The 25,295-nt window shown below is 36.3% G+C and overlaps 1 protein-coding gene across 23 annotated transcripts in view; it reads left to right on the top strand.

Moving 5' to 3' along the window:
- The first annotated feature begins 3,748 nt into the window (after nucleotides 1-3,748).
- ZNF644 (zinc finger protein 644) overlaps nucleotides 3,749-25,295 on the top strand; it is a 96,243-nt gene continuing 74,696 nt past the window's right edge. For 2 of the 23 annotated variants that reach the window (XM_069597590.1, XM_069597514.1), the window contains exons 1-3: nucleotides 3,749-3,952; nucleotides 4,313-4,416; nucleotides 4,904-5,504. The gene's annotated coding sequence lies outside the window, so the exon portion shown is untranslated. Of the gene's footprint in view, nucleotides 4,126-4,312; nucleotides 4,417-4,903; nucleotides 5,505-7,935; nucleotides 8,094-25,295 lie in introns of all 23 variants that reach the window. The other 21 variants (XM_069597523.1, XM_069597537.1, XM_069597515.1 and 18 more) reach the window with 21 other exon arrangements.

Here is a 25,295-nt window from a genome sequence, read left to right as displayed (position 1 = left end):
TCTCAATGCTTAATGTGTGTGAAAGTTCGATGTAGAGAGAGCCTTCTTACCAGGAGAACTCTGGCAAGTTAGTTGTCAAGAATCCTTAAGTGGTGGTATCTATAGCTTGAGATTAGTCTAATCACTTCATCTTGTCAGGTTTCCAGAGCTGATCAGACTTGCTATTTCCTCTTTTTCCTTTTCATTTGTTCCTGAGCCCACTACAGTGGACTGAGCCACTCCACCGACCTTGCTTTTACCAAGGTCACCAACGATCTTGGACACCCAATAAATTCCGCTTACTTATGTAACGTCTCTGCTGCATTTACTCAGGACGTGCAGACCCTGCTTTGTGCTTACCAGTCTCATTTCCTCCAGGGCATACAGCTCAACTACACTTCTCAGCCGCTGCCTGCAGTTAAGTGGGGCCACGTGACTAGATGCTGACTAGTGGAAAGTGAGAAGTGATGTGTGCCAATTCTGGGCTTGGCCCTTCAACTTTCTACACTCATTGTTCTCCATGTGTGTTCTCTATCTTTCCAGGGGATCTGGTAGAAGATGCTAAGACCTTAGAGGAGGGCAAAGCCAGATGACAGAATGAACCTAGGTATTTAAATAGCTGCTTTGAGGCTTGCCCTCCCCTTCCTAATAACTTTAGTGGAGTGTGATGAAAATAAGAAATGAAACTTTACTGTGTTAAGCCATTGAGATTTGAGATTATCATAGTAGTAAGCTGTTACCAATACTTCCTTGGCTTCTGTGAAGCTTCTTTAGGCTTCTTGCCTAAATCTCATATCCCTTTATCCCTTCATTTCTTATTTTCTTGGACTGCTCTACTCATTCTTTAAATATTTTTTTAATCTGCATTTCCGTAGCCCACTGTTTTCTTCCTCTACATATGTTCTGTGAACAAGTCCACATACTTTTCTGGTTCACTTCTGATATGCTAGTGAGTTAGAGTAGTAAACATGTTCCCAAATATTAGATATAATTTTTACTAAATATGTGTATACTAAATCTATTTTGTATCATTTTATGAAGTTTTGTTTTAATGATTTTGAAATCTTTATTATCTATTTCCTCATCTCCCCCATTATGTGATAAATTGAAAGTTTATCATATCTTTTTTCTAGTTCTTTTATTGGACTATAAAAGCTCTTAATCTACTTAACTCTTATTTATTGAGTATATGCAAGGAACTGTCTTATTCCTCTCTTGCTGACAGCACCTAGTACAGTGCCTTGCATGGTGCAGGCAATTGGTGAATGTTGACTGAATTGAATAAAATTATTTATTGCATGGGCTTCCTTCGTGGCTCAGACGGAAAGAATCTGCTGGCAATGAGGAAGACCTGGGTTCGATCCCTGGGTTTGCAAAAATACCCTGGAGAAGGACATGGCAACCCACTCCAGTACTCTTGCTTGGAGAATCCGCATGAATTACTGGCGAGCTACAGTCCATGAGGGTCACAAAGAGTCGGACACAACTGAGCAGCTAAGTATGCACACACATTTATTGCATACTTGCTATGTAAAATCTCTTTGCTGGGGCTAGTGTGAGACAAAAATAAATAGATGGCTTGATCTCTGTTTACTCTCTTCATCTCTCTCTATGTCAAACATCCTCCTACTTCCACCCCAATTAGCAAATGTTTCCTAACATTTGCAGTTCCAGAAATGAGACTGCCTCACAATTTTGGTACTAAGAGGTAGGTTCTCTTAGAGTGAGGCCCTAAGATAAATCCAAACTTTGACTTGATTTTATTACTAGGATACTTTTTTTATATTAAAGTAAGTTGGTTTACAATGTTGTGTTAATTTCTGCTATAAATAGTAGACTAATTGATGTTTCATTCTTTTTTCTTTCTGCCTACATTTCAGAAGTATTGGAATGTGGAGAATTAACTGTTTTTATCTACCATGAAACTGCATTTTCTTTTTGCTTAGGTCATTTGAGACCATATGTATCTTTACTTTGTATCTTTTATTGGGTAATTCCATTCACTGGAATAATACATTCATATATTGTGCTGATACTGTCAGGTTTTAACACTAATTACCAATAGCCAATTTTGCTTTTCCTTTCTTCCTTGTTTTCAAGGATTCTGCACCAGGTGTATTCATCTGTGCTTTGTGAATTTTCTCCCGAGATGTTTTCCACATCTTGATTTCATTCTTGACTGCAATTTTTTTAAATGTCTTTTAATATTTTGGCTTAGAGCCACATAACTGATCCTTGGATTTTTCAACTTGCAATTTTCTTTTCTTTTTTGCAATACCTTATTCAAAATGTTTGCCCTTTTCAAGGTTTCTCTAATAGAAAGTTTTTTGACATCTATTTTGTTTATTAAGAATTTCATCAACCATTACTACTTTTACTATTACAATTATTATTATTACTTATGCTACTAATATTATTTCTATAGTATTACAGTTTAGTTGCTTAATTCTAGTATAAACAAAAAGTTTCATTAGTGAGACAAGTTTCTGATCATGGTTGAGTTCTAAGTGACTCTATTTGCTGGTAGTGTGATCTGATGCCCATCAGTCAGTCAGGGGTGTACATTCACAACAGAGTTTTATTGTTGTTGTTGGTAACTGCTTTGGTAGTGATAAATGTCATAAGAATTTCCATAGTACATTATAATTTTATTTATTGTAAGTCCAATAGTAAACTGAGAATGGCCAATTTTAATGGATTCTGCAAATAAAATAACTCACAAGGAAACTCCCCCAAATTGGTCAAAAATACACATTTCATTGCTTACCTATTTGTGTAAATGAAGAATAAAAATTTGTATTTTGAAAGAGTCCAGTCCAAGACTGTGTGACGCTGAGAAAATTACCTAACATCTCTTTGCTTCATTAGGTTTTAATGAAATTAAATGAGTTAGAACAATGCTTGGTCAACAGTAAGCACTCCAAAGTATTAGCTATTATTATTAACTAATTCAGCAAGTATAAATACCTGTTATTTGGAATCTGTTTGCTGATAATGATGATGAAGTCACCATCCTATAGGAAAGAGCATGTTTCTCATTCTCGTCAAATATTTGCAATTACAGTGTATTCCTCTGAATGCCAGTAACATCTAATGAAAGCTTTTTTTTCTTTTTTTTTTTTTTCAAGTGAGAACCCAGAGATTCGGAACAGCCAAAGAACTTAGTAAGGCAGGACTAGTAGATTCCTCAGGGACTTTTGATTCGTGTCAAACATGTTAGCAACTTTTTGTTGGCTCAGTTTAAAAGCAGAGACTAACTCCTCATCAGTGTTTCTCAAAGTGTGGTTTATGAGGCTGTCCTCAAACTCTTGAGGTGGCTACTTGTTTAAAGCTTTTTAGAACTCCCTAGGCTACTAATTGTTTGAAGGGTAACCAGTGTATCAGGTGTTTCTTATGTAACTTTAATTTGGAGACTCACAGCACGTTCAGTAATGCAGGGAGAAAGGATCCTCACAGAATCAAATTGGACCAAAGCCAGGGCACCTTTTAGGGCAGGCCTTCCTACCCTAACTGTGATGCTACGTTTGATGGTCTGCTTGTTCATCAAGCATCTCCCAACAATTGGCCCCCTTAAGATCTAGAAAACTTCTGCCATGACTCTACGGTTGTGACCGGCAATCTTGGGATCTTTAGCTGTTTTCCTCAACAGGAGGAAGAGAAAAGGAATTGTGCCACTCTCGTGATCGTGGAACTCAAACATGGGTCTGTTCCACCTTAAAGGGCCTAGGCTTGCCTAAGTGTTTGGGTCTTGCAGAGTTTGGGCACCACCATATTTGGAGCGTGCCTACTTTGGGGCGGGAACCTCCTTGAGAGTGATTAGGTCAGCGCTGGGGGAGGTGACCTTGTTGGGTTTCTGGCACCCGAGAACAGTAGTGCACTGTTTCTGCTGCCCGCGTTGGTGTAATTGGCCCAGACGCTCCACCAGCGCGAGGCCGCCCAGGAGCTCCTCGCTGGCCGCCCCCGCGGCCCGTAGGTCGGTAAGAGGCGGGAAAGCAGCGCGCCTGCGCCGTGGGAACCGGGGCCCCAGGCGAAAAGCGGGGAGCGGAGGGGGGCCGTTGGAGCCGAGTAGCGTACAGAGCGGCGTGTGACGCGGGGACGCCGCGCGCTCCCAACGTCGCCCCGGTTTGACGCACACGGCACCAAACTGTGAGTTTCAGGGGTTATTTGGTCGGAATCGCCCGGACCCGTGTGGGTTTGGGGCCTCTGGGCTGTGGCGGCGCGGGACTGGGGGTGGCGGAAGAACTTGGGGGACCCGGCCTTCGGCGCTCGGGCCCGGGGAGCTACGCCCTAGGCTGGGTCCCAACCATCCAAAAGGACGCATTTTGCCGCACAGGCTAAGATGGCGGCGGCGGCCGAGGAGGCGGAGTTGGTGCTACACAAGGAGCCCGGGCCCCGGGTTCGGGGAGGCGGCGGCCGCGGGGGGCGGCGGAACCTGAGGTGAGCGGCGGTCGCCGCCGCGGGGCGGGACTCGGTGGAGGTGGGGAGGGGGCACTTTACCACGGCGGCGTCGGAGGATCCGGTAGCGGACACAAAGGGGTTGAGCTGGGCACTAGACTTGGGGGTTTTGTTTAGTCACATGAAGCCGAGCAGCCAGTGAGCAGTAGGGGGAAGGGGGCCGAGATCAGGCGGCTTGGGGAGCCTGGCGGTCGCCATTGCAATGCACTGAGTAACGGGGCGGTCCGAGAGCAGTCACCAACCCCCTCTCCTCGGGGCTGCCCCGTCTCGGCCAGAAGCGTAGGCTCTGGCGTTAACTGTACACACCCCTCCCCTAACGTGGGACCAGGACCGCATAGCCCTCCCCTCCCCGTGTTCTGCAAGATCTTATGCCGCTAGGTGCCTGGGAAGTAACAGCAAGAGGTAAATCGCTCAAAGTGGGTTGCCAGGGGCTTGGTGGGTGTCCAGCTAAAGCTTTTTGCTTCTCCAGGTCTGATTCCCTGGCCTTTGTGTCCCTGGGAGCTTAATCTCTGCCAGAGGAAAGCAGGTGTGCTCCACTTCTCCCGTGAACCTGAAGATGAGTTGTCCCAGACCCTTCTCAGTGATTGGAAACTTAGGTGGTGGAACTAACGGTTTCTTGTTACGAGACTTCCACAGACGACTCTCGTGTTGGGATCCATCCATGGTTTAGCAACATTAGTGGAAAACTTTTCTTGAACTGTTTAAGTAACATTGATACAAATTTAGTTGTTACAGAACTTTCATGTCTAGAGTTAAGATTTTGTGTGGTCCTTGAGAAGTACTCAACGAGAGAAACACAGTTGAGGTCCATGATGGTCCTGTTTCTTATACAAGTTAATAATATCGTCGGCAGAAATAACCAAAACACCATCATCTATTCTGGCCAGTCCTAACTAATGCCAGGCTTGTTGCATCCGGATGATAGATTAGATTTGCCTTAATAGTATATTGCCTCTCTGCAGTAGTTTAGTTACATAGTTTTGGTCCCACAAGAAAAAGAGAATTTCAAAAAATAGACAACTCAAATTTCTCAAAGAAAGGAAACGTGCTGTTTGCCTTCATTCATATATGTAAGTATCCAGGAAACTTGATGGCACCAATATTTACATCCATAGATATTTGTAAGGAAAAATTAGTGTTTATAAAGAAGTTACAGTTTAGTTTAGATATTTAAATAGGTAAAGCATGAAGCCTTGACTAGTATTAATGTACATTGCTAGTATATATTTACATTGCTTTCACAATCGTGGTGGTGGTGAGTTTTTAATTTCTAACAATTTAAAATTATACAGCACCTACATCTACAGCATACTTTGTATATTTGTAATATTCTAAATACAAAATTTGGAAACAACTAATGTTTTGGCCAGGTCACATTAACAAGTTAAATTACTTTATTGAAGGGATAGTTAAACATACTTATATAACTAACTTTAGATCTGTTTGAATTGAAATTTGAACTTTTCAGCATTTCTTAAAACTTTGATTTTCCTTGTTTTATGTTGCCCCCTCTTTTAACTTTTCTCCTAATAGAGAACAATCTTGTATTAATGAGAGATACATTATTATCAGCAAAATTATTATTGAATTATATAGTTTTAGCTTAGAAGGAATCTTAGAGAACAACTAATATTACCCTCACGATATTTTGAGGGCCAAAGATGATTGCATTAAGGGCATAATGGAAAACTGTCTCTCGACTTCCAACTTACTGGTCTTTTCATTGGTCACATTGCTGGGATAAGGAGGTGACCATCTGCAACTAATCATGGTTATAAAACAAAACAAGGGAGTATGTTTGAGAGCACTTGTTATTTAGATACTGTTATACTGATGAGAAATTCTGTGATGGTAATTGAAAATGTGTATTTAAGTCGATATGGTGACGTTTTAAAGTGACTTCCAAACTGAAACAAATTCAGATACAAAATTACAGGCATATCAGATAATTTCAAAGCAATGTTGCTTTTGAATTTTGAGGTTTTCAAAATAATCTTGACTTAGAAACTTAACAAAACAGGTAACTTGATAAACTTCTGGAAAGTTTGAAGTAATTGCAGTTACTACCAGTTATTACATAAGAAATGAGGTAGATGCTAATGCCCTTCATTTTCTAATAGCATTTTAGTTGGATAAATGGACATGCCACTTTGACCACGTTAAAAGCAGCTTAAGACTAACTAGTGTACTGTTGAATAGTGAATCTGTAAGATCTGTTAGGAAATTCAACAAGTAGTAAAATCATTTATGATGGGGTCCCACAGTTACCTTTAACATCTTTGGATATCATGTTTAACAACAACAGGTACATTGTCTTTAGGTTTTAAAGCTTTTATGGATCATTTAAGGCTCATTTAAATTATTGATTCTTCTAGGAAATGATATATTAATTTGCAACACTATGTAAGTGGATTTAAATATACTTTGGTCTTGTGATAATTAGGGATACTTCTGGATTATTTGTAATTATGAAGTGAGTCTGTTGCCCACAAACATCAAACTTTTTGCAGGTTTAATTTGTCATTTGAGTTATAAGAAAGGGAGACTTTTATTGTAGTTGAGTTGAGACTGTACTGGGTAACAGGAGGGGAAAATACAGACTCAAGGACAATTACTTGAAGTGGTGGAGTTACTTGTCATTTAAACAGTTTAAAGAAATTTGTCGTTAGAAGAGATCAGGTTCATCTTTCTTTTACCCCAAATGCATTGCTAGTATATAGGGTGACTTATTTAGGCTCTTCTCAGAATGGGATTCTAAGGGAAAGCAGGGGATCTCATTCTTGTGGAGGTGCTTTCCTCATGACTGCTTTTCAGGCGTATTTTAAGGCAGCTAGCTGTAGCAAGCTGAATCCAGAAATTGGAATGTTGAATTACCTAGCCCTAATTTTATAGAACACTAGTTTTAGCAGTTTTTTTTTAAGTTTTTAATTTGTAGTTTATAAAACATAATAATAAAGGATGGATACTATAATATTTTAGATATTCAAATAAGCTCTTTCTTAACTTTTGTTATTAATCTCTCTGGTATAGTCTGCTTTGTAAATATTAAAATTATGTAGCACTGACTGAAGCAGTTCTAGAAGTAATTAGGTTTATTAGGTTTATTAGGTGGGAATAGCTGCTTTTGGTAGTGCCATTTGCACCATTGAATTTTGAGAGAACTGAGAGTAATCAAATTGAGAATAATCTGATTCTAGCACTAGCTCACCCTGCTGGTTGACTAAAGTATTTCTCTTCTTCCCCCTCGTAAAACAAAATGAAATACCAAGATAAAGATCCCTTGAAATCTCAAAGCCAGAGCACTAAATTCAATTCGTGGTCTTCAGATAGATGGAGTCTACATGAAGAAAGTGTATTCTTCTCTCTAGGGCCTCACTTGCTGTACTGTTTAATTTTTTTCTTAGATCTGCTGAAGCTAAACTGCTAAGTTACTATTTTCTTTGAATTTACTAGGAACTCTTATGTGATTAGAAGGAGTTAGTGTGTTTTTGTTCCGTTCAGTTAAAAATAAAAGGTAGACTACTGAGAAATGTTAGCAGTCCTGTGAGATAACTTTCCAGGAGAAAAGTCCAGGAGGAATTTCCAAGAGGATTTCAAGAGGAAGAGAAGAAGAATTCTAGGCAGCAGCAGCAGTGCATACTTCTCTTAGATGAGGGAAGGTGAGACTATTGAGATTACTGTTTCAAAGCAATTGCCCTTGCATTCTTCCTCTGCCAGTCTTTAGCCCTACCTGTCTGTAAGCTGTAACCTTCCCATTTCATTTGGAATTCTTGGAACTCTGATTTTGTGAGTAACTTTGTGAAAAGTATAGATGAGTGATTTTTTCCTTGAAATTTGATTCCTATTGTGGTATAAGTGAAGTTGGTTAGAGTAATGAATATAAGGTTTTAGATACTAGCCTTTTTAGTATGTATGTCATTCATTGAGGTTGAAAATACAGTTTTATTTATTTTTTTAAATTGAAATGTAGTTGATGTACCATATTATTTTAGTTTCAGGTATACAACATAGTGGTCAACATTTATGGAATGATCACCACAATAAGTCTAGTAACTATCAGACTGCATACAAAGTTATTATAATATTATTGACCACATTTCTTATGCTGTATACTACTTCCCTATGACTTACTTATTTTATAACTAGAAGCTTATGCCTTTTAATTTCCTTCACCTGTTTTGCCCTTGCGCTTCCCCACTCTGACAATCATTCTATTCTCTGTATCTATGAGAAAGTACAGCTTTTAAAAGACTTTGTACAAAGTCAGGAAACTAAATATGTTACGAGTCAAAAGGATAATTTAAAATTTTAAAGTGCCTAATAAAGTGTTGTGATTAAAGCACCGTTTTTAAAGTGTGTTTACCTGTTTTATATCAATTATTTTTCTAATATTTATAAAAGATGAAAAATTTTACCCTTTTTTTTCCAGAGTATTTACCCTTTTACTTGAAAGCATAATTTTTTTTCATCAGTTTCTTGAGGAAGATGTTAAACATAACTAGTACTTTCAAAACACCACAATTATTGGAGAGGGAGATGAATCCTAATTATTGTTGAATAGTTTGTGCAGGATGGCAGGATAAGGTTTAAAAAGAGAAAGTATTGGTGTAAAACTGGTGGGGTTAAGATCTAGCTCTGTGAGCACTAGGCGAGTAGATTGAATAATAATATCTTCATAGAGGTTTGGGTTTATGTTACATATTCATGTAGTAAAGCCCTTAGCTTTCTGGTATGCAATGAATGCTAAATATTAATTATTGAAATAATAATAGTTATTATTACCATTGTTTAATTGTTTTCGCTACAGTAACTTGACTGGAGAAGGAAATGGCAACCCACTCCAGTATTCTTGCCTAGCAAATCCCTTGGACAGAGGAACCTGGCGGGCTGCAGTCCATAGAGTGGTAAAAGAGTTGGACACAACTTAGCGACTAAACAATAGTATCTTCACATTTTCACCTGTCAGTGATCTGAAGCTATATACTTTTCTTAGTGTTCCATTTTGAGGCTTATGTCCTCAAAGGAATATAGTCACCAAAGTGTGGCATCGTCAGTTCTAGCAGCTAAAGCTATAACCAGCGTTAATATTTCAGGAAATTGTTTTCTTTTATGACTATCAAGTGATGAAAAAAATAATAATGCATTTGGGAATGAGTGCATTTTAGTTCTTCCCAGCCAGTGTGTTGGTTTACTTTGTTACAGCATCCTCAGTTTCTTCACTCCCCTTTAAATTTTGACCATGAGGATGGTGTTGAGTATTAGTAGAGAGAAGGGCGAGAGTGGCTATGTATATTTGTATGTAAAGTACGTATAAACCCCAGATGAGAGTGAGGAGTGGCTTAAGCAGAAGCAGCATTAAGAAGAATGTTACCTTCTCACTGCTTAGTCTGGCTTAGTCAGGGGAATTTCCTCAAATAGCATTTCCTTTTGCTGTTTTCCTCTCCACACTTTTTGTTTTATACGTGTCTGTGCTGGTTTAGTCTTAAACTTGTTTCCTAATCTTTAAGTTTTTCTTATACCACCTGCTTCCCCTGCTACCAATACAAATTTTAAACTTTAAAGAAAATTGTAAAAGGCAGCTAGTAAAAGTACTTTTTAAGTTCACATGAGGAGAGGTGTGAGTATGAAATATTAGAAATTTAGTATTTAAAAAATACTTTCAACAGTTTGGAAAAGGAAGACAGGGGAAGTCACCCATAATCTTGTCACCACTACATAATCATTTGTATTAAAGGAAAGGAAGATGAGACTGACATTAGTTAAGCATCTATTATTATTCCTTGTAATAATGCTACTTTATGATATATATATTTATATTATATATTCCCATTTCATATGCAGGGAAACAAACTCAGATTTAGGTCATATAGACAGTAAACAGTGGAGCAGCCAAGTTTGAATGTAGGTATATTTTGGCTACAAATGAGACCTTTCTGTTCTGCCTTCCTATCCTTTCATTCTGTATATCTGCCATTTTACCTTATTATATAATTTGTAAGTTTTGTTTCCTACTTATGAAACTTAACATTATGAAAGCATTTTTCTGCCTACCCTCATTTCAGTTGGTGTCTTATTGCTCACATTGTTTATTCATACCCCCAAATAAAGATTCTTTGTCTTGGGTGCTGGACGTTGATACAATGATATCGGTCAAAATGGAAGCTGCTTTTTTCTTTAGTGAGTGACTAAGATGAAAAATAATCTAGCTTAATTAGAACTAATACTCTGGGATTAGAAATTCTATGAGTTTAATAGTACTGTCTGTCTGGTGAGACATTTAACACAAAATGGATATGTATAAAATGTAAGTAACATTTTAACAGTTTATAGCCAAATGAAAACAGAACTTTTAAATTATTTTTATACTCTGAAGTGTCTTAAGCTTCCTTGTTAAAAATCTTTAAAATTGATATTAAAATTAAATAGGCACTTAAATCAACACAATGCTAGTTGATTTTAGTATATAATATGTATATAATATTTAGTATATATAATCTTTAGTATATAAAAAGAGAATGGGCTTAATATTGAATTCTTGCACTCACTGGGTGGATGCCAAATAAATCTATAATCTATAAATAGGTTGTATAGGTCAGTACTGGCAGTTAGAAATATGTTGAGCCACAGTGTGATTTAAATTTTTTATAGCCACATTAAAAGATTAAAAAATAAGTAAAATTAACATTTTGGACTCATTTTATTTAACCCCATATATCCAAATACTGTCATTTCAACATGTACACATTATTGAGATACTTTACATTCTTTTTTTTCACACCAAGTCTTCAAAATCCAGTGTGTTACCTACTAAAAGGACGTCCCAGTTCAGACCAACCAGAATCAAGTGCTCATTAGTCGTGTTTTGGACAGTGCAGATATAGATAGTAAGTTCTATACAAGTACCGAGAAAGGATAAAGTACAAACTGAACTGTGTATTACGGATAGTTGAGAAAAGAGTATGTTGGGGAAAGAACATTCCTGTAAAGAAGTGATGGGAATTAAAAGAGGAGACATTATTAGAAACCAGATAATAGGGTGGCTTGAATCCAGCTTAGGGAATTTGGTTTCTCTGTGTGTTAGATAAATGTTGGAGGTTGCCTAATCCCATGTTTTGCACAGGAGCAGTTAATGAATATTGAATTATTATTTAAGTGAATTAATATGAAGCAGAGTTTAAGAAAAGTGCTGGCAGAATACTAACAAAGCCTTGTGGGTCTTATAGTGGGAAAGAGTTGCGTTTAGGGACTATTTGTGTTCTGCAATTAGAAATATGGAGAAAAGATGAGAATTGAGAAAAGGTTTTTAGATTTTACCATTACTGGTGACTTGTTTTTAAATGTTTTACTTATATACAATTTACATATATTTAAGTGCACAAATCTTATGAATACAAGTAAATGAAATTCCACAAATAAATACACCCAGTAACTTCAACCTAGATCAAGGTACAGAACGTTTTCTGCACTGAAAAAGGTGCCTTGTGCCCTTCCTATTAATTCTCCCTCGAAGAAGTAACTACTTTTCTGACCGCCATCATCAGAAATAGGTTTGGCTTGTTTTCAAACTTGCTAATGGCATATTCGTCCTTTCCCAGTGTAGTGAGAGTTGATGCCTGAATCTGTTTCTTTACTATTATTGGCATTGTTGGATGAATTTGGAGATAAATTAGATGATAGGTAGTTTGTACTGTAGGCCTTTTTTTTCCCAGTGTGATATATATCAACATCAGAGATGTTTTTTAGTTTTCATTAATAGTAACCCTTGAGAGGTTTTATAACAAAATTTGTTTAGAATGCAGAGATTTGAATTACCTCCATAGGTAACATAGTTGTCTGGCTTGCGTTCATTACAGTAGCCTCTAGGCATACAGCCAAGAAGTAGGTAGAAGAGGTCTTGGATTGCCTCCTTATATAGCTGTTTTTTGGAACCTCTTTATTAGTAGCTTCTAGGCATTACGTAAGTTAGCTTTCAGGCATTTCAGGTTGCTTAATAAGATATTTCTGATTGTGATTATAGGGGTAGAAATAAATTTTTGTACTTTCATTTACAGGCAAGTATCCAATCTCAACCAGAAAGATTTTGCCATTTAAGTGTAAAGAATGAGAATGCTACCTTAAGAGAGTTGCACAAAAGTTTGAATGTTAAAATCTATGAAGGACACTTTGTAAATTGATCTGCAATGGAATTATTGATCATGGTTTTTATTTGTGCTTCAATAATTTTTTTGAATGGGATTAATGGTTACAGCATTGATTTTCATGACTGTTGAGCACTGTAAACCTTATTGTAGTGTAACAATTGGTGCTTTTGGGAGAAAGATTTTTTTCTGAAACATGTATTCTTATAATAAAGTTATAAAAAGTACATAACAATGAAAATATGTATCTTCACATTCTAGTATGCTGAGTTTTGAGGAATAGATGTATTTTGTAAATTGTGCAGATGTGGACATGAAAATACTTCCTCATTAATGTTTGGATTATGATTGTTTTTGAGGTTATGAATGAAAGTATTTCTATGAAGTTTTGTTGTTTGGAATTTGTACCAAGTTTGCTTAATAATTTCTTGCTCGAAGAATTTTGTTATCTTGAAGAAATAAAACTCATCTGTGAACTTTTATTATGTAGGTTTTGTATTTGTGAAGTACAGAGGTCAAAATTGATTAGACATTGAAAAATATATTATCTTTAAAATACTAAGAATTTATATAATAGCTTTTGGGGGCTAGATTTAGAATATTACAAACAAAATAATTAGCATGCTATTATAGCTTTAAAACCTGACTTTCTGTGTGTAGAAAAACAATATTTAAGGAAAAGTTCTGTGTTTGTGTTTTGAAAAAATGAATATTATATTTGAATTTGGTTTTGGGAGATGTAATTTTTTTGTGTTCAGAAAAACATTTTAACTGTGGTTGTATTTCTCCCAGCCTTCTCTTGTTTTAACTGGGTTAATTATTGTATAAAATTCATTTAGTATCACGCTAGGATAAGAATGCAGATATATAAAGCAAATGATGTGGTTCCTGCTCCAGAGAGGTCATTATCTAAGATACAACTTGAAGAGTGCTTAATAATGAAATATTTGAATTACTGGATTTACACATGCTGATATCAACACTTTGTAGTAAGACTGTGAAAGCTTCCTGGGAAAAGTACTTTTTAACCTAGATTTTGAATAAGTGATATTTATAGATTGGTGGAGAAGGAAGGGAGTATCAGCTAGGGTGAAGATTTGTTAAAAAGCACAGAGATGGGAATTGTGGAATGCAAGTATTTTCCTTGTTTGACGTAGAGACTGTTTTAAATGAATGTGATAAAAAGTAAAGCTTATAAGGTATAAGCTTATAAGCTATAAGATAAAATTCGCCTTATATTAAAAAACTTAGGAGTTTTTTTTTTTTTAACTTACGAGCTTTGAAAAAAAAACTTTGACAACTAAGACCAAGATAGTTATGCTATAGTGGTATTTTTTTTTAATTGTTAGTACTGTCAACTGTAGAAATATTTGAGATGAATAGTAAGAGATTGTAATTGTATTGTTGAGTTTTGAGTTATAATAGTACCTTTAAGGCATGCCTTAAGAGATATTCTAATTGGAATAGGAGTTGGTGTGAAAACAGAAGATAATAAAAATTAATAATCTGGACTACCAATGTTTACATTTTTTAGAAATAGATATTGTTTTAAAATTTGGAAGCAGTTGTGAATGCACTGCTCCTATTGGGGGAATCCTTAAAATGTAGTTCCCGCTGGGCAATAGTAGTTTCTGGTATTTAAGATGTGAGATGTTTGTCTTTGCTGGAGTTTTTAAGAGTTCTTGAATTGAACGTATACTGTTGTTTTAGAAGGGGCATCCCCAGTGGCTCAGTGGTAAAGTATCCGCCTGCCAGTGTAGGAGATGCAAGAGACGTGGGTTTGATCCCTAGGTGGGAAAGATCTTCTGGAGGAGGGCATGGCAACCCACTCCAGTATTATTGCCTAGAAAATTCCATTGTCAGAGAAGTCTGGCGGGCTACTGTCCAGGGGGTTGGAAAGAGTTGGACACAATTGAACATGCTTGCATTGTCTTACAATGAGTATGATTATTAGAAAATATGAATTAGAAAATATGAAAAATAGAATTAGAAAATATGAAAAATATAAAATAATATAGTTTAAAAAGTATATTTCTGCCTCTTTTAGAGTTAGTAAATAGAACAGAGTTTATAGAGTTAATAGAGTCTTGGAGTTTTAAGATAGTATGTTAGTCTTATAACAAGTTTATATTTTAACCATTCTCATAGTTAATATAAGCTTAACTTTAGTTAGTAAAGAAGTTACTGTGGTTTCTGGCACCATGGTAAAGTAGGGAGGTACATTTGACTTCATCCAAGTTACCTGTTGAGACAAATCAGCTAAAGCAAAGGACAATAGTTTGTCCCCTACTGTCAGTGCGAGAAAGCATTTTTATCTGTATCGCTGAGATTGGAGTTTCTGTGTAGACAGAGTGGTAAAGGATGACAGCAGAACTGTCTACTGTTCCATGAATATTGGATGATCTAGTGGTTTGGGAATAGGAAACTTGCCTGAAAACCTTGCCCTGAACCTCATTCTTGAATAGTTCCCTATTTATACTCTTTGTGGCTGCAAACTTACTGGAAATAGACCCATCCTTACCTGTGTTCTCTGCCATAGGCCTCTGCATGCTCATAAGCAGTGAAAAATTACAACATAAACAAGGAGAGCCAGCAGTTTAAACAGGATGGAAACTAGGAAACCAAATTGATTATTCCATATATATTGATCCTACTGAAACAGCTCATACAGGAGGGAGGTAGAAATGGAGATAGAGGTATCTGTCTGGCTGTGGTGGAATCACAGACTTACACTACGGCAGTTAATGTCTTAATGGTGGCATTGCCATTAGAGTGATACAAATGGTATCCTAAGTAGATGTCCTTTGGTGTGATATTGCTTGCCTGACTATCTCCTGGCTTATCTCCTTTTCCACACCTTATTTCCCAGCTTTCTGTTAAGTTTGGTTACCCAGTACCCTTCTAACAGCTTTTTCTTAATTTAATTGGAATAGATTTCTTTCCCACTCTCCTCCCCTTTATAAATTGAATTAAAAATATTTATGTGGTTTTATAAGAGTTTTATCTAAGTAAAAATAGCAAATGTTTGAAATAAATGGCAAAAATAATACTAGACATTCGTATCAAGCAAAGGCTAAAACTTTTCTAGTCCATAACCTTTGAATGAGAAAAAGAGAATTTTTTTTAATTAATTAAAAATTAGACCACTAAACAATAGTAGGCTTGAGCATTTGTGTGATAAACTCAAATAGCATTGAAACATGAAGTGTTTTTAGAGAAATTGGTAACATCAGTCTTTTTCAGGAGATTTTAATTTACCTCTCAGAATTTAATAGATCAAGTAAACAAAAATTAAGGCTATGAAGATTTGGATAGCAATATGCTTTATCTAACAGGTATATGTCAAACTTTGTTCCCAGTAAATACACATTTTTTCCAATTTATGTGAATTAAATTTTTTTTTTAATGTATTGGGCTTCAAAGAGAATTTGAAATTTTAAATAAGAGAAATTGTATAAGTCAATATATTTTGACTACATTATAGAAAAGCTAGTTGTTAAAGCTAAAATGATTTCAACTATTTGGGTGATTAAAACTGTATCCTATTCAAACTTGAGCCTAAATTTCATACTATTTAAAAAGGAGCAACAGTGAAGAAGACATGCCACATCAAAACTGGTGAGATGAATCTTTTAAAACATGGTGGATTAAACATTTATTTTGAAATCAACCCCCTTGTAGAATTATAATAATTTTTTTTTAAAGCATAGGGTATCAAGGAAAAAACTGGAAAGTTGGTCACAGAAGTAAAACTCTGGAAGCTGGAAAGCAGCAACTTTGTACCACTAACAAAACTCAACTTTCTACTTCTGGTGGGAAAGGCCTAGAATGGTCTAGAATAGTGCTGTTGAACCCTGTGGTGCTTCAGGAATTAGTAGCTGCAGGTACCTTAAAAGAATTGTCTAAGAGTTAATAACAAATTAACAACCCTCATGGTGCCAAGAAGATATTTCTTACCTTTATCAAAGTTTCCTCTCTGATACTCCGTTCTTGAACAGTAGGCAAGCTCAGGTTAAGAGTGTCATACTCAGAAACAGAATTGAGAAGAATTTTACATGTTAAACTAGGAATCATCGAGCTTCTTTCCTCCTGGTTCTGAAAATACTAGACATCAAGCTTCTGCCCCCAAAGGTAAGATTGGAAGAGTCATTCTACTATAGCAAACTGATGAGGAAAAGAGACCAACAGATAATAACAGATGGGGATCCACCAGGGAAATCATCAGACTGATCATCTCACATTGACACTACCTATTAACAGAGAATTTCAAGGCAACTTAAAAAAAAAAAACCTTTTGCATTCTAGTTTACCACAGGATATTGGCTATAGTTCTGTGTGCTACATAGTATATAGGACCCTATTGATGTACTCCATACATAGTAGCCTGCCTCTGCCAACCCCAAACTCAACCTATTCCTCCTTTCCCTGCTGCAACCTGTAAATTTTTTTTTCTTTTAATGTTTCTGGGACTGTTTCTATTTTATAAGCGAGTTCATTTGTATCGTATTTTAGATTCCACATATAAGTGATGGTATCAATCTTTCTGTGTCAGACTTCATTTATAATAGTATGATAATCTCTGGGTTCATTGACTAGACAACTTTTAGGTTTTTTATTTTAGACCTTTTTTCATTTTAAAATATGAGATTAAGGATGACTAAAAAGAGGAAGTAGGTAGAAACTTTATTATAATAGTTTTAAAACTTAAGTTTTAAAAGAAAATGTCTTTAAAAAGTTACTGATAATTTTGAAAATAAGGGGATAATTATATCTTTGAAATGAGAAACGATATTATGAAGAGTCAATCCTTAGAAAACAAGCTTTTAGACATTTAGAATATGAAATACTTAACAGAAGAGTTAGAAATTTAGGATGTTAAATTTCTAGTAGAAGGTTGGAAGGTAAAATTGAGAAGAGCTTTCACAAAGCAGGACAAAAGAGTTGCGAGTTGTAAGAGAAAATAAAGCTAGAGGATCACTCTTGGCAAGTTCAACGTATGAAAAATCAGAATTATAGAATGGGAGGAAATGGATGGAGGAAGTTATTTAAGAATAATTCCACAAAAGTCTTGAGTTTCCACATTAAAAGGATTCATAGCATGCACAGCATAGTGACTTGGGGAAAAAAAAAAAAAACCATGATAGAATTTCAGGCATCAGAAACAAAGGGAAATTCCTAAAAGCTTTTGTTTATGGACAATATAAAAGAGATTAGGACTCAGTATCTTTGGAAAAATAATAATGAAATAATGCCTCAGAGTTGTAAAGGAAAAGTTATTTCCAAACTACTAATACTGTACCTTCCCAAAGCTGTCAAATGTGGGAGTAAATACATAGAACATATGAGGTTGTTAGAATATTTACTTCAAATGCATCTCTCTCTCAGTAATTTACTAGAGGACCCGGGCTCTATCAGAATGATTCGGTGAATCAAAAAGAGGAGGGATCCAGGAAATAAGATTTAGCACAGGAAAATGATGATAGTGCAGGGAGATGCAAGGAAGGTGGCTGTGCAGCAGGTCTGAAGAAGAATTAGTTCATCAGGAGGACAAAAGGATCTAGATGATATATCTTCAAGAAACACACACAAGAAAAAAGATTTTTGTGAGTTTATTTGTAAGGGATATTTATTTGTAATTTTGTTTTCCTGTGTTTGAGAAGGATCGGTGTCAATTCTTTGAATGTTTGGTTTAAAGGTAGCTGTCACCAGAGAAGCCATCTGGTCCTTGCTTTCTTAGTGGGAAGTTTTTTCATCACTTAATCCCTTGTTATTTGGGATGTCCAGTGTCTTCTTGAATCAGTTCTGGCAGTTAGCTTTTTTTACCCCCAGAAATTCATCCATTTCATGTGGGTTACTTTATGCCTTCCCATTCAGTTCTTTGTACCCTTCCCTTACAATCCTTTGTATTTCTTGTTATAAAGCCAGTATTAAAACTGGCCTTTCATTCTTTATTGTAATACAGGCATACTTTGAGATGGTTAGGTTTGGTTCCAGATCACCACAATAAAGCAAGTAACATGAATTTTTTGGTTTCACAGTGCATATACAAGTTATGTTTATACTGAAGTGAATTAAGTGTGTGACAGCATTATATCTTAGAAACAGTATGCTGCCGCCGGCTGCTAAGTCGCTTCAGTCATGTCCGACTCTGTGTGACCCCATAGATGGCAGCCCACCAGGCTCCCCTGTCCCTGGGATTCTCCAGACAAGAACACTGGAGTGGGTTGCCGTTTCCTTCTCCAATGCATGAAAGTGAAAAGTGAAAGTGAAGTCACTCAGTCATGTCCGACTCTTAGTGACCCAATGGACTGCAGCCTACCAGGTTCCTCCGTCCATGGGATTTCCCAGGCAAGAGTACAGGAGTGGGGTGCCATTGCCTTCTCCATAGAAACAGTATACATACTTTAAAAAACTTTACTATTAACCATTATCATTCATCAAGTCGCAGCCTTTCTGCCAGTTGAGTGTCTTGCCTCAGTGTTGATGGTCTTGCTTCAGTTTGATCAGGGAGGTTGGTTGCTGAAGGCTGGAGTGGTTGTGGAAGTTCTTAAAATAACAGTGAAGCTTGCCGCATTGATTGACTCTTCCTTTCACTTAAACACTTAGAGGCCATTTTAGGATTATTAACTGACCTAATTTCAATATTGTTGTGTCTCAGGGAATGGGAAGACCTGAGGGGAGAGAGATACGAGAACAGTCAGTGGAGCCACCAGAATACACAGTATTAAGTTCACCGTCTTACATGAGCATGGTTTCTGGTGCCCCCAGACAATTATGATAGTAACATTAAAGATGACTGATCAAAGATAGCAAAAAATAATAGTGGAAAAAGTTTGAAATATTGCAAGAATTACAAAGTGTGACACAGAGACACAGTAAGCAAACGCTGTTGGAAAAATGGTGCTGATAGACTTGTTTCATGCAGGGTCACTATAAACCTTCAGCTTGTTAAAAAAAAAAAAGGCAGTAGCTGTGAAGCGCAATAAAATAGGGTGTGGTGATGGGTGGTTTAGCTTGTTTAATTTGTCTTTTTTTTTTTTTTTTTGATCAAGCCCTACCTGAAGGTTTGTCAATTTCGTTGGTATTTTTAAAAATCCAACTTTTGATTTCATTGTTTTTATTTTTAAAAATTCTCTTTCATTTCTGCTGTAATCTTTATTATTTCCTTTCTTCTGTTTGCTTTGGGTTTAATTTGCTCTTTTTCTGGTTTCTTCAGAAGGATGGTTAGATTATTGATATCTCCTTTTAAAGTAGATGTATATAGCTATAAATTTCCCTTTAATCACTGCTGCTACTTCGTCTCATCAGTTTTAGTGTGTTGTGTTTTTGTTTTCATCTCAACATATTTTATAGTTTCTCATGTGATTTCTTTGATCTAAGGAATATTTAGGAATCTGTTGCTTAATTTCCATGTATTTGTTAATTTTCCAAATTTTCTTCTGTTACTGATGTCTAGTTTCATTCCGTTGTGGTTGGAGAATATACTATGTATGATCTGATTCCTTTTAAATGTGTTGTTTTATGGCTTAACATACGGTCTGTATACTGGAGAATGTTCCATGTACGCTTGAGAAAAAAGTGTTTTCTGCTTTCTTTGAGTATTCTGTAGTTACCTGTTAGATCTGGTTAGTTTATAGTGTTTAAGTCCCGTTTTCTTATTGGTCTCCTATCTGGTTCTTTCTGTTGCTGAAAGTGAGGCACAGAAGTCTCTCTGTTTTTGTTTTAGTCTGTTGTCTAGTTCTCCTTTCAATTCTGTAAGTTTCTTCTTCATATATTTTGTGGCTTTGTTAGGAGTATATATATATTACAGTATATATATATATATACATATACAGTATATATATATATATATTACATTTTATATATATATTACAGTATATATATACATATACAGCATATATATATATTACAGTTTATCCATAATTTTTGATGAATTGAACCTTTTTTCTTATAAAATGTTCTTTGTCTTTAGTAATGATTTTTTCCCCTTCCTGTCTTGTGTCTGAAAAGAATATAACTACTAGAGTAGCTGTCTTTTGGTTACTGTTTGCACTGGATATCTTTTTCTGTCCTTTCACTTTTAAATTCTTTGAATCTTGTCTCCTTTTAAAAATTAATTTACTTTTGGCTTTACTGGGTCTTCCTTCTTTTGTGTGGGCTTTCTTTATTTGTGGTGAGTGGGGACTGCTCTTTGTTGTGTTGCAAGGGCTTCTCATTGTGGTGGCTTCTCTTGTGGAACACAGGCTCTCGGCTCACGGGCTTCAGTAGTTGCTGCATATGGGCTCAATAGTTGTGGTATGCAGGCTCAGGGCACAGGGGCTTCAGTAGTTGTGGTGTGCAGGCTTGGTAGTTGCAGCTGCCGGGCTCTATTAGTTGTGGCACTGGGCTTAGTTGCTCCACAACATATGGAATCTTCCTGGCCCAGGGATTGAACTGTGCGGTCTGCATTGGCAGGTGGATTCTTATCCACTGTACCACCAAGGAAGTTCCTAAAATATGTCCCTTGTAAGCAGCATATAGTTGGATTGTGTTCTTTTACCCATTCTACCAAATGTCTGCTTTTTGATTGGAATACCCAATTAATTTGCATTTAATTCCAATAATGTAGAATTTATATCTTCCATTTTGCTATTTGTTTTCTATATGTCTTAAAATTTTCTCCTGGCTTTCTTCTATTGTTGCTTTTCATTGTGCCATGCAAATTGTTTTTCCATGGCTTTTAACTCCAACAGGAGAAAAAAGTCACAATTTTTAAAATTAGACTTTTATATTATCAAGTTATCTTTACCATGCTTTTTTTAAAATTTGTTTTTATTTGAAGGATAATTGCTTTACAATATTGTGTTGGTTTCTGTCATACATCAACATGAATCAGCCATAGGTATCATATGTCCCCTCTCTTGTGAACTTCTCTCCTACCTGCCACCCCATCCCACCCCTCTAAGTTGTCACAGAGCCTTGGTTTGAGTTCCCTGAGTCATATAGCAAATTCCCACTGGTTATCTATTTTACATATGGTAGTATATATATTTCCATGCTACTCTCTCCATTTGTCCCATTCTCTCCTTCCCTGCCCCCCATGTCCATAAGTCTGTTCTCTATGTCTGGATCTCCATTGCTGCGCTGTAAATAGGTTCATCAGTACCATCTTTCTAGGTTCCATATATATGTATTAGTATATGATACTTGTTTTTCTCTTTCTGACTTACTTAACTCTGTATAATAGGCTCTAAGTTTATCCACCTCATTAGCACTGACTCAGATGCATTCCTTTTTATGGGTGAGTTATAGTCCATTGGCACCCCACTCCAGTACTCTTGCCTGGAAAATCCCATGGACGGAGGAGCCTGGTAGGCTGCACTCCATGGAGTTGCTAAGAGTCGGACACAACTGAGCAACTTCACTTTCACGGACATGACTGAGCGACTTCACTTTCACTTTTCACTTTCATGCATTGGAGAAGGAAATGGCAACCCACTCCAGTGTTCTTGCCTGGAGAATTTCAGGGATGGGGGAGCCTGGTGGGGTTCCGTCTATGGGGTCGCAGAGTCAGACACGACTGAAGCAACTTAGCAGCAGCAGCAGCATAGTCCATTTTGTGTGTATGTGTGTATACATATATATATATGTATATAAACCAGCTTCTTTATCCATTCATCTATTGATGGACATCTAGGTTGCTTCCATGCCCTAGCTATTGTGAATAATGCTGCAGTGAACATTGGGTACCATGCTCATTAATTCTTCATGTGTATTCAAGTTACTCACCATTGTCCTTTGATTCTAGCCTGAAGTATACTCTTTAGTATTTCTTGTACAACACATCTGCTGCTGAAACCTTGTAGTAAATTTTTCATTTTCATGATTGTATTTTTCGGCTTTTATTTTGTTCTTTTTCATGATTTCTATCTCCCTATTCATATTTTCTGCTTGTGAGACATCCATCTTATATTTTGCTTTAGTTCTTTTGACATAGATTTCCTTTAGTAGTTCTTAGAACATGTTTAAAATGGCTGATTTATAGCTTTGTTCACTAAGTCCAATGTCTGCGTTTCCTCAGAGACAGTTTCACTTGCCTTTTTTTCATGTCTATGAGCCATACATTTTTAAAATGTCATTTTTTTGTTGCTGTTGAAGGCTACATTTTAAATAATATGGCAGCTGTGATGATTAGATACTCTTTCTTTCCCAGCATTTGTTTTTGTTACTGTTTGTTGCTGTTAGCTAGTTTAGTGATTTTTCAGAACTAATTCTGTAAAATATATATTCTTTGCCTTGTGTGGCTACTGAAATGTCTCTACTCAGTTAGCTTAGTGGTCAGCTGATAATTGGACAGTGCCTGAGACGAGTACGTTTTCCAGTTTTGTTTAGAGGCTCTGTGTGTATGTTTGTTGGGGCACAGCTTTAGCAGTTAACCAGGAAATTTATTACTTAGCTTTACCCTTTGTTTCCTGATTGTGCAGAGCTTCTAGGTTAGCCATTGGTGTGCACTTAGGGCTTTCTCAGGCCCTTCCTGATTATGTGCGCAACCTGCAGCTTGTATGTGGCTCTGGGCATACATTTGACCATGTAGATTGTCAGGAATATTTTAGAGCTTTTCTAACCCCCATTTTTTCTTTTTAAACTTCTTGGTTAGTCTATTGTTGGTCTCATCTGTTATCCTGTGCCTCAGTCAGCTATAACATGGTACAATTGCTTGCAGTTGTTTTTGCAAATGGCTTTGGGGAAAAGGCTTTTTTTTTGCACTGAGTACACTTTTTGGATAGCTTTGGGAGTGGGGTCTTCCAGGAAACCACCAGACATGTCAAATAATGAACAGTTCTCTGAGGATGCAGTAGTCAAGGAACTGTCGCCCTTTTCTGCCCCTCTTGGGTGACTACCAGGCTGCTGGCTTTCACCAGACTTGTGGACTGTTGGGTTTCAAGTCTACTGTGTTGGGAGGATGGGAATAGGGCAGAATCAGTGCTGCTGAGTTTGCTGGTCTCATTAAGATTAGCCATCTTTCTTGAATAAGCTCTTCCCAGATTGCTGCAAGCCTTTGGTTAATTTCTAGTGTTAGGAAAATGTTGACTGTTTTTGTCAGTTTTCTTTTTCGTGTTATGGAGATGATTTTCGAATGTCCTTATTTTGATATTTTTACTGATGTCTTACTGCAGAATTTTCAAGGTACTTTTATATTTTAGATATGAGTGTTTTGTCAGGTAGGTGATTTGTACACATTTTCTCCAAATCTGTCACTAGCTTTTTAATCCTCTGCATAGAATCTCTCACCAACTAAAAGATTTTGTTTTGATGAAGTCTAATTTATCAGATTTTAATTCTAAGGATCATGCATTTGTTATTTCTAAGAACACTTTTCTATCTTTAGAGCCTGATGATTTTTTTCTGTCTTCAAGATTAACACTATTATATTTTACGTGTAAACCTATAATCTGCTTTGAAATAAACACTGATATAGAGTGTCAGATTTGAGTCAGTGTTTTTTTTTTTCCTCTCCACATATATCCAGTTGTTCCAGCACCATTTGTTGTAAAGACTTTTTTTCTTATTGAATCACTGTTGCAGTTTTGTCAAGAAATCAGTTAGCCATCTTCAAGTAGGACTGTGGTATAATTTGGAGGAGGTTACAGAGGGATGGATATAAGAAGATAAAAATCATTTTCTTATATAGGAAAATAATAAGATCCAAAATGAAAAATCAAGATATGAATGTATTTAGAAATTGGGGTGGGATTTCACTGGTTCTGTTTTTCATAACATGCTTTATTTGATTTTTAAAATATGTATTTGTATATATTTGATTAAAATAAAAACAAAATACTGGAGGATAATGCTAACACCTTACTTAGGGGAACGTCCAAAGCCTTAAATGTCTATATTTTCAGTTTTGAAACATTTTTTACTGTGAAAAGAATGCTCAGAATAGTACATGGAAAAAAGGTCCAACTTAAGTATTCAAAAGTACATGTGTGCTTAATCACCCCTGTCAAAAATTAAAACATTGCCAGATCCTCTACTTTCCTTCTCTGCTGGGGAACTACCTTCCTATGTTTTCTGATACTAACTTTTTTGCCTCACGTTTTTGCCATCAAAAAACACATTTTTGACATTTTTTTCTGTTAATGAAATTTGTACAAGCAGATTCTGGCTTTTCCAGCTTTATGAGTTTTAGTCCTATTGTTGCATATGACTGTAGCTGATTAATTTTCATTGCTGTACAGTATACTAATACTCCATAGTTCATTCTGTTTTTGGTGGAAATTTGACTTGTTTCCATTTTTAGACAGTTGTAAATAATGCTATGCATTTACTTGTACATGTCTCCTAGTACACACATGCACACCTGTATGTTTAGTAAATATCTAGGAATTTAATAGCTTGGTTTTAGAGTGGAGAACCCTATGGACAAAGGAGCCTGGTGGGCTGTAGTCCATAGAGTCACGAAGAGTCAGACATGACTGAAGTGACTAAGCACACAGCGTATATTTACGTTCTGTTTCAGAAGCTATTCACCATTTTTTTTCTAAAGTGTTTGTAGCAGTTTCTAATCATCAGCAGAGTTCCTTTTGTACTGTATCTTCTGCAGCATATTATATTGTTAATATTTAATATTAGTCATACTAGAGGGTATGGTGCACTGTCTCTTAGTGGTTTTACTTTCTATTTCCCTGATTGCAAATGTGATTGAATACCTTTTTAATATGTTTCTGATAAGATTTCATA

Source organism: Ovis canadensis, chromosome 1 (genome assembly GCF_042477335.2).
Source record: "Ovis canadensis isolate MfBH-ARS-UI-01 breed Bighorn chromosome 1, ARS-UI_OviCan_v2, whole genome shotgun sequence".
Lineage (NCBI taxonomy): Eukaryota > Metazoa > Chordata > Mammalia > Artiodactyla > Bovidae > Ovis > Ovis canadensis.
Note: the sequence above shows the minus strand (reverse complement) of the source record. Positions and strands in the feature narration are given on the sequence as shown.